Source organism: Bubalus kerabau, chromosome 16 (genome assembly GCF_029407905.1).
Source record: "Bubalus kerabau isolate K-KA32 ecotype Philippines breed swamp buffalo chromosome 16, PCC_UOA_SB_1v2, whole genome shotgun sequence".
Lineage (NCBI taxonomy): Eukaryota > Metazoa > Chordata > Mammalia > Artiodactyla > Bovidae > Bubalus > Bubalus kerabau.
Window position 1 is genome coordinate 39,658,587 of NC_073639.1, and position 6,353 is coordinate 39,664,939.

General features: G+C 40.3%; 1 non-coding gene across 1 annotated transcript; it reads left to right on the forward strand.

Moving 5' to 3' along the window:
• The first annotated feature begins 2,393 nt into the window (after positions 1-2,393).
• On the forward strand, positions 2,394-2,491 carry LOC129630446 (small nucleolar RNA U13). The gene has a single exon (XR_008703712.1). It is a non-coding gene; the product is annotated as a small nucleolar RNA U13 (small nucleolar RNA).
• Positions 2,492-6,353: the final 3,862 nt, after the last annotated feature.

The window sequence follows — 6,353 nt, forward strand, 5'->3', positions numbered from 1 at the left end:
TAAGACATAAAAGTAAATGACCACAGTTAACACAGACTGGATATAAAACTTCCAAAGCTAAGGAAATGCAAAATGGTTACTGAAATGGTTAAACTGGAAATCTTTTGATGTAGAGATCTCAAATCATAAGCCAATGGAATTCAATTTAATATACTTTACTGCCATGCAGAGTTAGGCATATATTGCTACAATCAATAAAGCGAATCACTTTGCCTACTGAAAAGATTTGAAATTCTGAGTCTTTGTATTTTGTTACCATTCACTAATGATATATAGCTTTGTTGCCATCACTATCAAGATCATTTCTTTTACTTCCCAGAGTGAAATAAGAGCACTTTCTCAAAATTTAATCAAACATTTCTTAAAGTTTGAGAAATATATTCACGGTTTAAATTGTGGTTTGTAAATTAGGAAATCTTCAATTCAGGTTCTCATTGGGCACGAAATCATTTATCTTCTGTATTCCAGTAAGCTCTTCTCTCCCTCTCCATCCCTTCCCTACTCTCTCCTTATTTGCTCTTCACTTCCTAATTTCAGCTTACTTATTAATATATATCCCCTTCACAGATCACAGCCTTGTCATGGGGAAGGGGCTTGTGTAACTCAATGAAGCTATGAGTCATGCTGCACAGGGCTGCCCGAGATAAATGGGTCATAATGGGGAATTCTGATAAAACATGGTCCACTGGTGGAGGGAATGGCAAACCCCTCCACTATTCTTACTGCAAGAACCCCATGAACACTACCAAAAGGGGAAAAGATATGAAACCAGAAGAAGAGCCCCATAGGTTGGAAGGAGTGCAGTATACTTCTGGGGAAGAGTGGAGGGCAACTACTAATAGCTCCAGAAAGAATGAAGCATCTGGGCCAAAGAGGAATGATGCTCAGTTGTGGATTTGTCTGGTGATGTAAAAGTGAACGTGAAAGTGAAGTCGCTCAGTTGTGCCTGACTCTGTGCAACCCCATGGACTGTAGCCAGCCAGGTTCCGCTGTCTATGGGGATTCTTCAGGCAAGAATACTGGAAAGGGTTGCCATGCCCTCCTCCAGGGGATCTTCCAGACCCAGAGATCGAACCCTGGTCTCCTGAATTACAGGCAGACTCTTTACCCTCTGAGCTACTCAAGTTAGTCCAAAGTGAAAGTGAAGTCACTCAGTCGAGTCTGACTCTTCGCAACCTGGATTTTCCAGGCAAAGCCATTTCCTTCTCCAGAAGATCTTCCTGACATAGGGATCAAACCTGGGTCTCCCACATTGTAGGCAGACACTTTACCATCTGAGCCACCACGGAAGTCCTCTGGTGATGTAAGTAAAGTCCAATGCTGTAAAGAACAATATTGCATGGGAACCTGGAATGTTAGGACCATGAATCAAGGTAAATTGCATGTGGTCAAGCAGGAGATGACAAGAGTGAACATCAATATCTTAAGAATCAGTGAACTAAAATGGATGGGAATGAACAAATTTAATTCAGATGACCATTATATCTACTACTATGGGCATGAATCCCTTAGAAGAAATGGAGTAGCCCTCACAGTCAACAAAAGACTCCGAAATGCAGTACTTGGGTGCAGCCTCCAAAACAACAGAATGATCTCTGATCTTTATTTCCAAGGCAAACCATTCAACATCAGATAGTACAAGTCTATGTCCCAACAACTGATGCCAAAGAAGCTGAAGTTGAATGGTTCTATGAAGACTTCCAAGACCTTCTTGGAGAAGTAACTCTCAAAAAGGCCTTCTTTTCACCATAGGAGGTTGGAATGCAAAAGCAGAAAGGCAAGAGATACCTGGAATAACAGAGAAGTTTGTCCTTGGAGTACAAAATGAAGCAGGGCAAAGGCTAACAAAGTTTTATCAAGAGAACGCACTGGTCATAGCAAATAGCCTTTTCCAGCAATACAAGAGGTGATTCTAAACATGTACATTAGCAAGATGGTCAATACTGAAATCAGATTGATTATATTTCTTGCAGCCAAAGATGGAGAAGCTCTATACAGTTAGCAAAAACAAGACCTGGAGCTGACTGTGGCTTAGAGCATCAATTCCTTATTGCAAAATTCAGGTTCAAATTGAAGAAAGTAGGACAAACCACTAGGCTAATCAGGTATGACCTAAATCAGATCCCTATGATTATACAGTGGAGGTGATGAATAGATTCAAGGGATTAGATCTGGTAGACAGAGAGCCTGAAGAACTATGGACAGAACTTGGTAATATTGTAGAGGAGGCAGTGACCAAAAACCATCCCCAAGAAAAAGAAATGCAAGAAGGCAAAGTGTTTGTCTGAGGAGGCTTTACAAATAGCCAAGGAAAGAAAAAAAGCAAAAAGCAAGGGAGAAAAGGAAAGCCAACTGAACGCAAAGTTCCAGAGACTAGCAAAGAGAGATAAGAAGTCCTTCTTTGAGCGTGATGATTGGGTGTTCACGCTGTTGCGTGACATGTGCCTCCCCGCAAACCTTGTTACGACACTGGCACATTACCCGTCTGACGTAAAAAAAAAAAAAAAAAAAAGAAGTCCTTCTTTAATGAACTTCTTTAAAGACGTAGAGGAAAACAACAGAAGGGGCAAGACTAGAGATCTCTTCAAGAAAAATTGGAGATATCAGGGAATATTTCATGCAAGGATGGGCACAATAAAGGACAGAAATGGTAAGGACCTTATAGACGCAGAAGAGATTAAGAATAGGTGGCAAGAATACACAGAACTTTACAAAAAGGTCTTAATGACCAGGATAACAATGATGGTGTGTTCACTCAACTAGAGCCAGACATCCTAAAGTGTGAAGTCAAGTGGGCCTTAGAGGAGGTGATGGAATTCCAGCTGAGCTATTTAAAATCCTAAATGATGATGCTGTTAAATTGCTGCATGGAATATGTCAGCAAATTTAGAAAACTCAGCAGTGGTCACAGGATTGGAAAAGGTCAGTTTTCATCCCAACCCCAAAGAAGGGCAGTGCCAAAAAATGTTCAAACTATCATACAGTTGTGCTCATTTCACATGCTAATAAGGTTATGGTCAAAATTTCAAGCTAGGGTTCAGCAGTACTTGAATCGAGAATGTGCAGATGTATAAGCTGGGTTTAGAAAAGAGAGAAGAACCAGAGATCAAATTGCCAACATTCACTGGATCATAGAGAAAGCAAGGGAATTCCAGGAAACATCTACTTCTGCTTCAGTGATTATACTAAAGCCTTTAACTGTGCGGATCCCAACAAACTATTGAAGATTCTTAAAGAGATGGAAATACTAGACCACCTTACCTGTCTTCAGAGAAACCTGTATGCAGGTCAAGAAGCAACAGTTAGAACCGGACATGGAACAACTGACTGGTTAAAACTTGAGAAGGGAGTATGACAAGACTATATATTATCACCCTGCTTATTTAACTCACATGCAGAGTGCATCATGCTAAATGCTGGGCTGGATGAAGCACAAGTTGGAATCAAGATTGCTTGGAGAAATATCAACAATGTCAGATATGCAAATAATACCACTCTAATGGCAAAAGTGAAGAGGAACTAAAGAGCCTCTTGATGAGGGTGAGAGAAGAAAGTGAAAAAGCTGGCTTAAAACTCAACATTCAAAAACTAAGATTATAGTATCTGGTCCCATCACTTCATGGCAAATAGAAGGGGAAAAGTGGGAGTAGTGACAGATTTTATTTTCTTGGGCTCCAAAATCACTGCAGATAGTAGTGACAGCTGCTGTGAAATTAAAAGATACTTGCTCCTTGGGAGGAAAGCCATGACAAACCTAGAAAGTGAATTAAAAAGCAAAGGCATTGCTTTGCCGACAAAGGTCTGTCTAGTTAAAGTCATGTACAGATGTGAGAGTTGGACCATAAAGAAGACTGAGTGCCAAAGAATTGATGCTTTTGAATTGTGGTGCTGGAGAACACTTTTGAGAGTCCTTTGGACAGCAAGGAGATCAAACCAGTCAACCCTAAAGGAAATCAGTCCTGAATATTCATTGGAAGGACTGATGCTGAAGTTAAAGCTCCAATACTTTGGCCACCTGATGCAAAGAGCCAACTCATTGGAAAAAACCCTGATGCTGGGAAAGATTGAGGGCAGAAGGAGAAGAGAGTGGCAGGGGATGAGACGGTTAGATAGCATCACCGACTCAATGGACATGAATTTGAGCAAACTCCTGGAGATAGTGAATGACAGGGAAGCCTGCTGTGCTGTAGTCCATGGGGGTCGCAAAGAGTCATACACGACTTAGAGACTAACGAACAACACCAATTAATTTGTTTAGTATATTATAAATGCAGTACCTGGTGACTAGAATTCACAGACAACATGAAAGAATGCATATTTGTGCTTCAGCTGTGTTTTTTCATTTTTGGTTTTCTGTACTATAAGCAAAAGCACACTGTATCAAAGCCAGTGTCTGGATTTAACCAGCTCACATAACACCACAAAACCAGTCCTTGGATACTCAACAAGAAGAATGAACATATATATCAAACTGGGAACTGGTGAACATTAATTTGGCATAATATTTTTCATCTTTTCACTGTCTCTTCATCAGGACTTTATTCCAAGCCAATATGAAACCTTATTTTCTGAAAATATCAAGAGGATACCCATTCATTTGTTTATGTCTATTATGCTATTTTAAGATACTGTGAGGGATATATTAAGTGCACAAGAGATCTATGAATCAGTGAATTTGTCCAGCTAATGAAGCCTTGAGGCAGAATTAAATGCTGTTTGTAGTAAACACACACACACATACACACATATACACACACAAGTTTATGCCTGGGAAGGCATTACTAGGTCTTAAAAGGAGTTGTGAGAAGCTGGGATAGGAGTCAATCCAGGAGAAGAAGAGAGTACTACTATGAGCAAAGTCTCCCCACCTGCCATATGTCGGAAGACTGATCAACAGCCAGATTGACTGGACCCTTAGGCCTGTGGACAAGAGGGGTGGACATCGAGTCTGCCCAGACACTTTGGGGCCAAACCACAGAGTAATCTTAGCAGGTAAGATTCGAGTTGGTAGCAATAAGAAACCATGGGAGTTTGGCAAAGGCCAGTGACACAAAATGGTGATTAAGAAGATTAATCTGGTGGCAGATTGTTCTCAAGACCTCATTCTGAGATTTAATAACAGGCAAGAAATTCTTATCCTTCTTTTTCCTCACATCCAGTCCTTTTTGGAGGTGATGAACAGTTGGTTCATATCTTCTGCATAATAACCCCTTTCCAGGTCTGAGAAGGAAGTCTCATTTAAAATTGTAGAATTTTAATTGAGGCATAAAGGTGTCTTTGACACAATTTAGCCAACCCCTCTGGAAAGGAAGTGGGCACTTGCCCAACAAACCAGTGGTGGCCTGAGGAATTCTGATGCCTAACTACATGTATTTTTTCTTACTTTGTGACTCCTCGGTTCAACCTACCTCCTCTCAGAGCTTTTAATGGATCCATTTTCTCTCCTATCCCCCGAATCATAGGACTTGACTTTGAGCTGGAGATTTCTTGAATTCTCCAAACTGGAGAGTCACCACATCTCTAAGATTCCTTTGTCTTCCTTTCTTCTGGGAGACTTTTCATCTAGGTTAAACCATACCTTCTACAAAAGACTTGCTGTGAATTAGCCCAATTAAGTCCAAATATACCTTTAATTTGTGTCCTCTCAGCTCTTAGAATTAAACCATTTTCATTTTTCTGACTTTTTGAGGGAATGATCTGTTCTACATAAGGAAAAAATTGAAGACATAAACTTATTTCCTGACTGCTGATGGTTAGTCACCTAGATTGTTTTTGTAAGGTAAATTTTTTATAATGATATATCACTTATTTATTATGCCTTTTATGACCAAGTCTATTGAATATAAATTAACTTTTTTTTGATGCTAGGCCACCATTATTGGAAAGCATCAATCTTTCTGTCCAAACTCCTCCTCCCACAGTCTTTCCACTTTGTTTATTAGCAATATCATATTTATAGTTGCCCAGCAAAAGTTTGGAGTCATCCTTCATACCTCCCTATCTTGGCCCTACTTCTAACATATATCCAGATTCTAATGAGTTCTTAATGACTCTATTATTTTCATTTGGATCTAAGTCTCCATCACGTCTTTCCTGAATAGTTGCAATAACCTCCTAACTGGTTTCCTTACTTCTTCCCCTGACCCCTTCCACCCATGGTGTGGTCTCAACATGGCAGGCAGAGTGATCCTGTCAAATGGAGTCAGTTCGTATTACTCCTTTGCTCAAAACTCTGCAATGTCTTCGAGTGAGTGAAGTCGCTCAGTCGTGTCCGACTCTTTGCGACCCCAGGGACTGTAGCCTACAAGGCTCCTCTGTCCATGGAATTTTCCAAGCAAGAGTACTGGAGTGGG